The 13829-nt window shown below is 44.1% G+C and overlaps 1 protein-coding gene across 1 annotated transcript in view; it reads left to right on the top strand.

Annotated features, from left to right (window-relative positions):
• LOC121580885 (receptor-type tyrosine-protein phosphatase N2) overlaps positions 1 to 13829 on the top strand; it is a 186267-nt gene that overhangs the window by 33780 nt on the left and 138658 nt on the right. The window lies entirely within an intron of this gene.

The following is a 13829-nucleotide window of genomic DNA, read 5'->3' as shown; positions in this document are numbered from 1 at the left end:
TTGGGATGCATCCTAATAGTCTCGGAACATTCAACATAACAGCCACCGCTGCCTCTGCTCTGACCCTCCGAGTGCTGGTCGGATGAAACAACAAAAACAGAAACGCCTCCACAGTTCTTGTTTCTCCTCATCACAAAAACACAAACACTGCTGATGGAGCACAGAGTTATGGGGCTTAAACTTAACACTGAGGTTTTCCAGAAATCTTGGTTGGGAGACTTCTGGATGTCCTGCTTCTCCCTCATGATTCTAGGAATCTGGGATTTTCTGGAAAACCTGGAAATTTGGGGAAAGTTACTAGAATTATGCAACTATTTCTGTTAAATCAGCCCCATAGCTTATACGTCTAATACCCAAACCCTAACTCCCTCCCTCTCACAGCTCTATCTCTGTTAACCCCAGATGCCCAACCAAGCAGACCTCTTCTTTATGTTCCATTGCTATGGACCCGTATTGCCTGCGTGGTTGTGAAAACCTAAGCTGTGTGTGAATGACTTGGCAGGGGTTACAGTTAATCACGCTGCCGTGCCACATAGCGTCTGCTCCTGTGAAAACACTGACTGTGCTCTCCTCTCACACAGACAGCCATCAGGGCCCCATTAAAGCCGTCATTGAGCACAGTTATTTTCTGTGTTTGATAGTCTACCCTGTTTTACTGAGCCAGACCTGCTCTGAGAGATGTGTGGCAGACAGGCCAAGCTGTAGCAGCAGACAGCAGTATGGTGGATTCCGTGTGTTCCATGTGTTCTATGTGTTCCGTGTGTTCCGCTGCTCCTCCCTCCTCAGGCTGTGGTGGATCTAGTGGTTGGCTGGGTTCCAGAACCCTGGCCTCTACCTTCTGTACTCCGCTCAAAAGCATCATGGGACCCACCCACCACTGAGTGATCTGCATTGCTTGATGCTCTCATCTGGTAGCCATGATAGTACATTTGCATACCTAAGTAGCTAAAAAGGATATATAATTTTAGACCAATGTACCGATATCGACATATTTTCGAATCCATCCATATTATTTTATTTAGTTTGTACTGATTATACTACATTTTTAAGAGTGATAACCCGTAACAATGCATGTTATATATATATATTTATAAACTGGGTCGTTCGAGCCCTGAATGCTGATTGGCTGACAGCCGTGGTATATAAGACTGTATATCACGGGTATGACAAAACATTTATTTTTACTGCTCTAGTTACATAGGTAACCAGTTTATAATAGCAATAAGGCACCTCAGGGTTTTGTGGTATATGGCCAATATACCACGGCTAAGGGCTGTATTCAGGCACTCCGCGTTGCGTCGCGCTTAAGAACAGCCCTTAGCCATGGTATATTGGCCATATACCACATCCCCTCGTGCCTTATTATTATTATTATTATTATTATTTTAGGAGGTAGATCAGCTTTAATATTTCAGATAGATTGAAACTTCCATCAATGTAATTGTCTGCATCACTTCCAATCCCCCATATATATTTGAGAGAGAAAAAACATATATATATATATATATACAGTGGGGAGAACAAGTATTTGATACACTGCCGATTTTGCAGGTTTTCCTACTTACAAAGTATGTAGAGGTCTGTAATTTATGTAGAGGTCTGTAAAAATCCAGAAAATCACACTGTATGATTTTTAAGTAATTAATTAGCATTTTATTGCATGACATAAGTATTTGATACATCAGAAAAGCAGAACTTAATATTTGGTACAGAAACCTTTGTTTGCAATTACAGAGATCATATGTTTCCTGTAGGTCTTGACCAGGTTTGCACACACTGCGGCAGGGATTTTGGCCCACTCCTCCATACAGACCTTCTCCAGATCCTTCAGGTTTCGGGGCTGTCGCTGGGCAATAAGGACTTTCAGCTCCCTCCAAAGATTTTCTATTGGGTTCAGGTCTGGAGACTGGCTAGGCCACTCCAGGACCTTGAGATGCTTCTTACGGAGCCACACCTTAGTTGCCCTGGCTGTGTGTTTCGGGTTGTTGGCCAAGATCTCGAGATACATGGCCCCATCCATCCTCCCCTCAATACGGTGCAGTCGTCCTGTCCCCTTTGCAGAAAAGCATCCCCAAAGAATGATGTTTCCACCTCCATGCTTCACGGTTGGGATGGTGTTCTTGGGGTTGTACTCATCCTTCTTCTTCCTCCAAACACGGCGAGTGGAGTTTATACCAAAAAGCTCTATTTTTGTCTCATCAGACCACATGACCTTCTCCCATTCCTCCTCTGGATCATCCAGATGGTCATTGGCAAACTTCGGCCCTGGACATGCGCTGGCTTGAGCAGGGGGACCTTTTGTGCTCTGCTGGATTTTAATCCATGACGGCGTAGTGTGTTACTAATGGTTTTCTTTGAGACTGTGGTCCCAGCTCTCTTCAGGTCATTGACCAGGTCCTGCCGTGTAGTACTGGGCTGATCCCTCACCTTCCTCATGATCATTGATGCCCCACGAGGTGAGATCTTGCATGGAGCCCCAGACCGAGGGTGATTGACCGTCATCTTGAACTTCTTCCATTTTCTAATAATTGCGCCAACAGTTGTTGCCTTCTCACCAAGCTGCTTGCCTATTGTCCTGTAGCCCATCCCAGCCTTGTGCAGGTCTACAATTTTATCCCTGATGTCCTTACACAGCTCTCTGGTCTTGGCCATTGTGGAGAGGTTGGAGTCTGTTTGATTGAGTGTGTGGACAGGTGTCTTTTATACAGGTAACGAGTTCAAACAGGTGCAGTTAATACAGGTAATGAGTGGAGAACAGGAGGGCTTCTTAAAGAAAAACTAACAGGTCTGTGAGAGCCGGAATTCTTACTGGTTGGTAGGTGATCAAATACTTATGTCATGAAATAAAATGCAAATTAATTACTTAAAAATCATACAATGTGATTTTCTGGGTTTTTGTTTTAGATTCCGTCTCTCACAGTTGAAGTGTACCTATGATAAAAATTACAGACCTCTACATGCTTTGTAAGTAGGAAAACCTGCAAAATCGGCAGTGTATCAAATACTTGTTCTCCCCACTATATATATATATATATATATATATATATATATATATATATATTTATATATATATATATACATACACATACACATACACATATACACACACACACACATACACATATATATACATACATACATACTTACATACATATATACATACATCCATACACACACACACATATCCTTTTTAAAATTATATTTCCCGTCATTACTTTCCAACCCCTTCCCCAATTGGAGTAAACTAGTGAACAACAGCGCTTAGGCCTCTACTTCCAGCCCATACATACTATATATATTTTATGGACACAGTCAAATTCTACAATAATTATATTTTGTTTGTTTTTACTCCTGAACTTCCTCCGATCATTTTCATGATGTCCATCTGGTTTGCTTCTATATGCCATATTTTTCTAACTGTGCTCTTTCACAAAAGCTATCAACCTATAACCTATATACTTATTATGGACACAGTATGCTTTACATTAGTTATCTTGTTGTTATTAGTTGTTGTTATTAGTCCCATCCTTCAGCTTCATTCAACACCTCCCATCTATCTCGTAACACCATCCATATTGGATTTCTATTTGCCATATATTTTTCAACTGTACTGTGATGTTTTACAAAGGTTCTGAACCTTTCTATTCTCATTGTTTCTACAGATCGTAAATTGAATATAAACATTTTTGCTAAAAGTATTATTATATTATTGATCTATTGACTATGACTTTTCAGATCACCCAGTAGTGCTATCTGCAGGGTTAGCTCCAGGTAAATATTGCAATCCTTTAGCCATTCCTGGACCTGTGTCCAAAAACAAGCTACAAATGGACAGTACCAAAACAAATGATCTAATGAAACTGTCTCTTTGCAGCAATATCTGCAGAGCTGGGAAGATTGTATCCCCCATATAAATAACATTCTATTGGTAGCAAGAATTTTATATAATAATTTAAATTATAAAATTCTAAGTTTTGAATCCGGCGTCGTTTTGCGTCTCAATTCATAAACACTATGCCATGGAATCGGTACGTCAAAAATCTCTTCCCAACTATTTTGCAATCTATATGGGACGGTGTCAATCCTTTGGTCCTTAAATGAAACTGGTATACTTTTTTATTTATCACAATTTTCTTTAACCAATTATATTCTTTAATGCATGGCCGACAGACAAGTTCCTTACTTTTTCCCCCTTCCACTTTCCTTTTCCATTTTTGCGGTAATGCTGCAATTATTTGGTTGTAATTTTGGGTAGAGCAGACATTTCCATATGTTATTGTTAGCTGCATGTGCGACATAACTCCACCATTCCTACCGATAATATAATTTACGAAGATTATACCTTTTTTAAACATTTTGTCAAATTTGATCAATTAGTATATTTGAGTTTAACCACAATATTTGTTGCATTATTTGTTCTGTCGTTTCTGGAGGATTAAATTGAAATTGCAACCAACTTTCTATGGCTTGTTTTAGAAATAGTGATATTTGGGAGATTATTTCCTTTTCAAATAACTTAAAGTGAGAGGTTGTAATCTGAATAAAGGGAAAAAGGCCATTCTTGAACATTGGGTGAGACAATCTTACTAATTTGCTAGAGAACCAGTTCTTATTTAAGTATAACTTTTGTATGACTGAAGCTTTTAGTGATAGGTCTAACGCTTTAATATTTCATAATTTCCGTCCTCCGAATTTATATTCATTATATAAATAGGCCCATTTAATTTTGTCTGGCTTGCCGTTCCAAATAAAATTGAATATTTTTTTCTCTTATAATTTAAAAATCTGTTCGCTAGGCGTAGGCAAGACCATAAGCAAATAGGTAAACTGGGATAATACTAAAGAGTTAATCAGGGTGATTTTTCCACAAATTGACAGGTATTTACCTTTCCATGGTAGCAAGATCTTATCTATTTTTACTAACTTTCTATTAAAATGTATTGGAGTGAGATCCTTTATTTCATTTGGGATATGTATTCCGAGTATATCCACATCACCATCAGACCATTTTATTGGTAAACTACATGGTAATGTAAATTTTTTATTTTTTAGTGATCCAATACGTAATATAGTACATTTATCATAATTTGGTTGTAATCCAGAGAGGTTAGAACATGTATCTACTTCCTCTATGAGGCTGTGAAGGGATTCAAGTTGTGGATTTAAAAGAAAACATTAATCATCAGCATACAATGACACCTTTGTTTTTAAACCCTGGATTTCTAATCCCTTGATATTATTGTTGGATCTGTTTTTAATAGCTAACATCTCGATGGCAATAATAAATAGATATGGACAACCTTGTTTCACTCCTCTTGACAGTTTAAAACTTTCTGAGAAATAGCCATTATTTACTATTTTACACCTAGGGTTACTATACATGATTTTAACCCAATTTATAAGAGATTGTCCAAAATTGAAATGCTCCAGGCATTTATATATAAACCCCAGTCGTACTTTATCAAATGCCTTTTCGAAGTCTGCTATGAATAGTAGGCCTGGTTTCCCAGATTTTTCATAGTGTTCTAAGCTACAGGACTGTTTTGCTAGCACAGACTGGAACATGTTCCGGGATTCTTCAGACAGCATTGAGGAGTACACCACATCAGTCACTGGCTTCATCAATAAGTGCATCGATGATGTCGTCCCCACAGTGACCGTACGTACATACCCCAACCAGAAGCCATGGATTACAGGAAACATCCGCACTGAGCTAAAGGGTAGAGCTGCCGCTTTCAAGGAACGGGACTCTAACCCGGACGCTTATAAGAAATCACGCTATGACCTCCGACGAACCATCAAACAGGCATAGAGTCAATACAGGTCTAAGATTGAATCATACTACACTGGCTCTGACGCTCGTCGGATGTGGCAGGGCTTGAAAACTATTACAGACTACAAAGGGAAGCACAGCCGCGAGCTGCCCAGTGACACAAGCCTACCAGACGAGCTAAACCACTTCTATGCTCGCTTCGAGGCAAGCAACACTGAAGCATGCATGAGAGCACCAGCTGTTCCGGACGACTATGTGATCACGCTCTCCGTAGCCGATGTGAGTAAGACTTTTAAGCAGGTCAACATTCACAAGGCCGCAGGGCCAGACGGATTACCAGGACGTGTACTCCGAGCATGTGCTGACCAACTGGCAAGTGTCTTCACTGACATTTTCAACATGTCCCTGACTGAGTCTGTAATACCAACATGTTTCAAGCAGACCACCATAGTCCCCGTGCCCAAGAACTCTAAGATAACCTGCCTAAATGACTACCGACCCGTAGCACTGACGTCTGTAGCCATGAAGTGCTTTGAAAGACTGGTCATGGCTCACATCAACAGCATAATCCCAGAAACCCTAGACCCACTCCAATTTGCATACCGCCCCAACAGATCCACAGATGATGCAATCTATATCGCACTCCACACTGCCCTTTCCCACCTGGACAAGAGGAACACCTACGTGAGAATGCTATTCATTGACTACAGCTCAGCATTCAACACCATAGTGCCCTCTAAGCTCATCACTAAGCTAAGGATCCTGGGACTAAACACCTCCCTCTGCAACTGGACCCTGGACTTCCTGACGGGCCGCCCCAGGTGGTAAGGGTAGGTAACAACACATCTGCCACACTGATCCTCAACACGGGGGCCCCTCAGGGGTGCGTGCTCAGTCCCCTCCTGTACTCTCTGTTCACCCATGACTGCATGGCCAGGCACGACTCCAACACCATCATTAAGTTTGCCGACGACACAACAGTGGTAGGCCTGATCACCGACAACGATGAGACAGCCTATAGGGAGGAGGTCAGAGATCTGGCCGTGTGGTGCCAGGACAACAACCTCTCCCTCAACGTGACCAAGACAAAGGAGATGATTGTGGACTACAGGAAAAAAAAGAGGACTGAGCACGCCCCCATTCTCATCGACGGGGCTGTAGTGGAACAGGTTGAGAGCTTCAAGTTCCTTGGTGTCCACATCACCAACGAACTATCATGGTCCAAACACACCAAGACAGTCGTGAAGAGGGCACGACAAAGCCTATTCCCCCTCAGGAGACTAAAAAGATTTGGCATGGGTCCTCAGATCCTCAAAAATTCTACAGCTGCACCATCGAGAGCATCCTGACTGGTTGCATCACCGCCTGGTATGGCAACTGCTTGGCCTCTGACCGCAAGGCACTACAGAGGGTAGTGCGTACGGCCCAGTACATCACTGGGGCAAAGCTCCCTGCCATCCAGGACCTCTATACCAGGCGGTGTCAGAGGAAGGCCCTCAAAATTGTCAAAGACTCCAGCCACCCTAGTCATAGACTGTTCTCTCTGCTACCGCACGGCAAGCGGTACCGGAGTGCCAAGTCTAGGTCCAAAAGACTTCTCAACAGCTTCTACCCCCAAGCCATAAGACTCCTGAACAGCTAATCATGGCTACCCGGACTATTTGCACTGCCCCCCCACCCCATCCTTTTTACGCTGCTGCTACTCTGTTAAATAAGTATTTATGCATAGTCACTTTAACTCTACCCACATGTACATATTACCTCAACTACCTCAACTAGCCGGTGCCCCCGCACATTGACTCTGCAACGGTACCCCCCTGTATATATAGCCTCCCTACTGTCACTTTATTTCACTGTATATATAGCCTCCCTACTGTCACTTTATTTTACTTCTGCTCTTTTTTTCTCAACACTTTTTTTGTTGTTGTTTTATTCTTACTTTTTTTGTTTAAAATAAATGCACTGTTGGTTAAGGGCTGTAAGTAAGCATTTCACTGTAATGTCTGCACCTGTTGTATTCGGCGCATGTGACCAATACAATTTGATTTGATTTGATTTGATTCTATTGTTTCCAGTACTTGCCTTATATTACCTCTGTCACGATCGTAGGAGGAAGTGGACCAAGGCGCAGTGTGATATGCGTACATACTTATATTTATTATTCACCACACGAACAAAACAACAAAACGATAACGTGAAGTCCTTGGTTACATACACAAACCAACACGGAACAAGATCCCACAATACACTGTGGAAAACAGGCTGCCTAAGTATGGTTCCCAATCAGAGACAACAAGCAACAGCTGATACTCGTTGCCTCTGATTGAGAACCACCCCGACCAACACAGAAACACATGAGCTAGATAATAAACCTAGAAAACAAACCCATAGAAACTACACACCCTGGCTCAACATAACAGAGTCCCAGAGCCAGGGCGTGACAGTACCCCCCCAAAGGCGCGGACTGCGACCGCGCCAAACATGAACAGAACAGGGGAGGGCCGGGTGGGCATTCCTCCTCGGAGGCGGTTCCGGCTCCGGGCTTGACCACCACCCTCCAACAATCCCCCCGTAGCGCCCCTGGTCCGGTCTGGCCCCGCTGGCTGGAGCTGGACTGGACATCGGTGGAGCGGATTGCTTAGGCTCCGGTGTGGAGCAGCTGACCGGTACCTGACCAGGCACCGGTGACCCAGGCACGGGCTGTGGCGGACTGACGACGCGCACCATTGGCTTGGTGCGGGGGGCAGGAACAGGCCGGGCCGGGCTGGCGACGCGCACCATTGGCTTGGTGCGGGGAACAGGAACAGGCCGGGCCGGGCTGACGACGCGCACCATTGGCTTGGTGCTGGGAGCAGGAACAGGCCGGGCCGGGCTGGCGACGCGCACCATTGGCTTGGTGCGGGGAGCAGGAACAGGCTGGGCCGGGCTGGCGACGCGCACCATTGGCTTGGTGCGGGGAGCAGGAACAGGCAGGGCCGGGCTGGCGACGCGCACCATTGGCTTGGTGCGGGGAACAGGAACAGGCCGGGCCGGGCTGGCGGCGCGCACCATAGGCTTGGTGCGAGGGGCAGGAACAGGCCGGACCGGGCTGGCGACGCGCACCATTGGCTTGGTGCGGGGAGCAGGAACAGGCCGGGCCGGGCTGGCGACGCGCACCTTAGGCTTGGTGCGGGGAGCAGGAACAGGCCGGGCCGGGCTGGCGACGCGCACCTTAGGCTTGGTGCGAGGGGCAGGAACAGGCCGGACCGGGCTGGCGACGCGCACAATAAGCTTGGTGCGGGGAGCAGGAACGGGTCGGGCCGGACTGGGAACACGCACCACTAACTTAGTGCGGGGAGCAGGAACGGGTCGGGCCGGACTGGGAACACGCACCACTAACTTAGTGCGGGGAGCAGGAACGGGTCGGGCCGGACTGAGAACACGCACCACTAACTTAGTGCGGGGAGCAGGAACGGGTCGGGCCGTACTGGGAACACGCACCACTAGCTTAGTGCTGGGAGCAGGAACGGGTCGGGCCGGACTGGGAACACGCACCACTAACTTAGTGCAGGGAGCAGGAACGGGTCGGGCCGGACTGGGAACACGCACCACTAACTTAGTGCGGGGAGCAGGAACGGGCCGGACCGGACTGGTAACACACACCACTTGCTTGGTGTGAGGAGCGGGACTGGGTTTCTTCATAACCCTCCGCTCCCTCAGCTGCCTACACAGTTCCTCTCGCCGTGCCTCTACTCTCTCCTTCTCCCTTATCGCCTCCAGTAGCTCCTCCCTCTGACCCACTAACTCCTGCTCCCTCTGGACCAATAGCCCCCTTAACCTGGTGGCCTCCTCTCCTATTCTCCCGATACGCCCTGTAGCTGCCTCCTGCTGCCCCGTCATCCATGCCGTGTGCCCCCCCCCTAAAAATGTACATACATTTACATCAACATAACAGAGTCCCAGAGCCAGGGCGTGACAATCTCCAATGTATCACCCATGTAAAAAACCTGTCTGATTAGAATGAATAATGTCCGACAATACCTTTTTAATTCCATGCGCTATACAAATCACAACACTGAAGTGTAAGGGGCCGGCAATTTTTTTAAATGGACTGGATCTTTATATTTTCCACTTGTATCCTGTTTCAGTAATAATTAAATCAGACCTTTTTCTTGAGTGTCTGATAATCTACCATTTACATAGGAGTGGTTAAAACATGCTAATAACGGTCCTCTGAGTATATCAAATTTTTTTTGGTATACCTCAACTGGTATGCCATCCAACCCTGGAGTTTTCCCGGACTTAAAGTCTTTAATTGCATCCAGAAGTTCCTCCTCTGTAATTTCACCTTCACACGAGTCTTTCTGCATGGCTGTTAATTTTACATTATCAATAGAAGAAAACAAATCTACAATTTGCTTCAGTTAGAGGAGATGGAGGCGACTGAAACGAAAACATATGCTTAAAGTACTTTGTTTTCTCCTTCAAAATATAATTTGGTGAATCATGGGTGACTCCGTCATTTGTAACCAGTTTCAATAAATTATTTTTGGTAGCATTCCTATGTTGAAGATTAAAAAAGAAGTGGTGCATTTTTCTGAGCGTCTATTTTACAGTTTTTATTGCTATCTATCTGTTCTGTTAGACCTTCTATTTCCTTTGTCAGTGTGGACTCTTTTGACCTAAATTGCTTTTGTTTTCGAGATGAGTACTGAATTGCATGGCCTCTAAAGGCACATTTAAAGGTGTCCCATACAATAAGGGGGTTTGCTGTACCCATTTTATGTCGGAAAGAATCAGTTATAAATTCCTCTGTCCTAGTTAAAAACAAGTTATCATCCAATAGGCTTTGATTAAATGTCCAATATGCTAGCCCAGGTGGAAATTCAGTAAGAGTAATTATATGCCAAGTATATGATGATCCGACCGCATTCTGTCCCCTATCAACACTTTTTAAACTTTTGGTGCCAACGAAAATGACATAAGAAAGAAGTCAAGACGACTAGTTTGATTGAGTCTCCGCCATGTATATCTCACTAGATCAGGATATTTAAGCCTCCATATATCTACTAGTTCTAATGTATGCATGACATTCACGATTTCCTTAAGAGCATGAGGGTAATTGTTTGTTGTGTGATTTCCTTTACGGTCCATTGAGCTATTTAAAACGGTATTATAATCTCCCACCATAATAATAGAGTCTTGAATTGCTTGCAGAGTTGATAATTTATTTTAATATATTGTCAAAGAAGTGTGGATCATCATTATTTGGTCCATAAAGGTTAATGAGCCATATCTGTTTATGGTCCAATAACATATTTAAAATAATCCATCTACCTTGCGTATCTGTTTGGACAATTTGCACATTCGGATCGAAATTACTGTTAATTAATATCATCACCCCTTTTGAGTTTCTTAGCCCATGGGAGAAGTATATTTCGCCCCCCCATTCCTTTTTCCACGCAACTTCATCTAGAATTGTTGAATGAGTTTCCTGTAAACAATAGATATTATATTCCTTCTCTTGGAGCCATATAAATATTGTTCTTCTTTTGTTATTATCTGCTAAGCCATTACAATTATAACTGGCTATACTTATTTCACCTCATACCATAATGGGATACAAGTTTCAAATCTATTTATCATTATATATGTTTGTAAATTTACCAATAAAAAATACCAGAGCGATTGACTGTCCATATACAGTGAGGTCAAAATGACAAAGACATGATCAGTCTATAATTTTAATGGTAGGTTTATTTGAACAGTGAGAGACAGAATAACAACAAAATAATCCAGAAAAACGCATGTCAAAAATGTTATAAATTGATTTGCATTTTAATGAGGGAAATAAGTATTTGACCCCTCTGCAAAACATGACTTAGTACTTGGTGGCAAAACCCTTGTTGGCAATCACAGAGGTCAGACGTTTCTTGTAGTTGGCCACCAGGTTTGCACACATCTCAGGAGGGATTTTGTTCCACTCCTCTTTGCAGATCTTCTTCAAGTCATTAAGGTTTCGAGGCTGGCGTTTGGCAACTCGAACCTTCAGCTCCCTCCACAGATTTTCTATGGGATTAAGGTCTGGAGACTGGCTAGGCCACTCCAGGACCGTAATGTGCTTCTTTGTTGCCTTGGCCGTGTGTTTTGGGTCATTGTCATGCTGGAATACCCATCCACGACCCATGTTCAATGCCCTGGCTGAGGGAAGGAGGTTCTCACCCAAGATTTGACGGTACATGGCCCCATCCATCGTCCCTTTGATGCGGTGAAGTTGTCCTGTCCCCTTAGCAGAAAAACACCCCCAAAGCATAATGTTTCCACCTCCATGTTTGACGGTGGGGATGGTGTTCTTGGGGTCATAGGCAGCATTCCTCCTCCTCCAAACATGGCGAGTTAAATTGATGCCAAAGAGCTCGATTTTGGTCTCATCTGACCACAACACTTTCACCCAGTTCTCCTCTGAATCATTCAGATGTTCATTGGCAAACTTCAGACGGCCCTGTATATGTGCTTTCTTGAGCAGGGGGACCTTGCGGGCGCTGCAGGATTTCAGTCCTTCACGGCGTAGTGTGTTACCAATTGTTTTCTTGGTGACTATGGTCTCAGCTGCCTTGAGATCATTGACAAGATCCTCCTGTGTAATTCTGGGCTGATTCCACACCGTTCTCATGATCATTGCAACTCCACGAGGTGAGATCTTGCATGGAGCCCCAGGCCGAGGGAGATTGACAGTTATTTTGTGTTTCTTCCATCTGCGAATAATCGCACCAACTGTTGTCACCTTCTCACCAAGCTGCTTGGCGATGGTCTTGTAGCCCATTCCAGCCTTGTGTAGGTCTACAATCTTGTCCCTGACATCCTTGGAGAGCTCTTTGGTCTTGGCCATGGTGGAGAGTTTGGAATCTGATTGATTGATTGCTTCTGTGGACAGGTGTCTTTATACAGGTAACAAGCTGAGATTAGGAGCACTCCCTTTAAGAGTGTGCTCCTAATCTCAGCTCGTTACCTGTATAAAAGACACCTGGGAGCCAGAAATCTTTCTGATTGAGAGGGGGTCAAATACTTATTTCCCTCATTAAAATGCAAATCAATTTATAACATTTTTGACATGCGTTTTTCTGGATTTTTTTGTTGTTATTCTGTCTCTCACTGTTCAAATAAACCTACCATTAAAATTATAGACGGATCATTTCTTTGTCAGTGGGCAAACGTACAAAATCAGCAGGGGATCAAATACTTTTTTTCCCTCACTGTAGCTGTACCATGATATTTGCATTGCTACTAAGTAACCCTCCAATTGTTCTCCAGTAATTCCCCCGCTAAAGCCCCTCCCTATCCCAAGTTGGGCCATCATCCCGGTGTTCAGCATACCACCCCCGTCCCCCCGAATCCCTAAGCCCCCGAGAGGCCAGGACCCATCCATTGAAAACAGCACACAGTGCCACCCACAAAACAGAAGCAGGTTAACCGCCAAAAGCATTTCCAATGCTCTCACCTCAATATATATATATATAGCTATTTAAAAAATATATATCCATTCAAATATCTTGCATATCTTATTTTCCATCATTATCGATTAATATGCGTAATAATGTCAGCAATTCATGCGTAGGATTTTAACCTATAACCCGGATTGACATTGTATTACATTTTTGACAAGCAATTATTATTTTAGCAAACAATTATTGTGGTTCATTCTATATTCTCCCTAACATCCTTACCCCCTTGCAACAGATGTGGGATAAACATACACACACATACTCTAACACACTCAACCACTTTCCTCCACAATCAACCATAAGATCAGATGCTCAACGGTTTTTCCCAAGCATCTCCGTGCAGTCAGACCTTTGATTATTTTGTGTCACCTGGGCCACAATTATAAGCCCCCTCTCTGATTGTCCGAGTGTGACCCCTTCCCCATGGGTTACTGCAGCCAGTGTTGCCAGCACTGCCACTACCTGGGTGGGGGTACCCCACCGGAATCCCCACTGGCTAGGTACAAGGTCTTCAAGGTTCTCATTAGCAGCTTTGAGAATTGCCTTGTATATTATGCTCTCCCATCAGGGGGCTC

The sequence above is a fragment of the Coregonus clupeaformis genome, chromosome 14 (assembly GCF_020615455.1).
Source record: "Coregonus clupeaformis isolate EN_2021a chromosome 14, ASM2061545v1, whole genome shotgun sequence".
NCBI lineage: Eukaryota > Metazoa > Chordata > Actinopteri > Salmoniformes > Salmonidae > Coregonus > Coregonus clupeaformis.
This window is presented reverse-complemented; position numbering and strand designations above follow the sequence as displayed.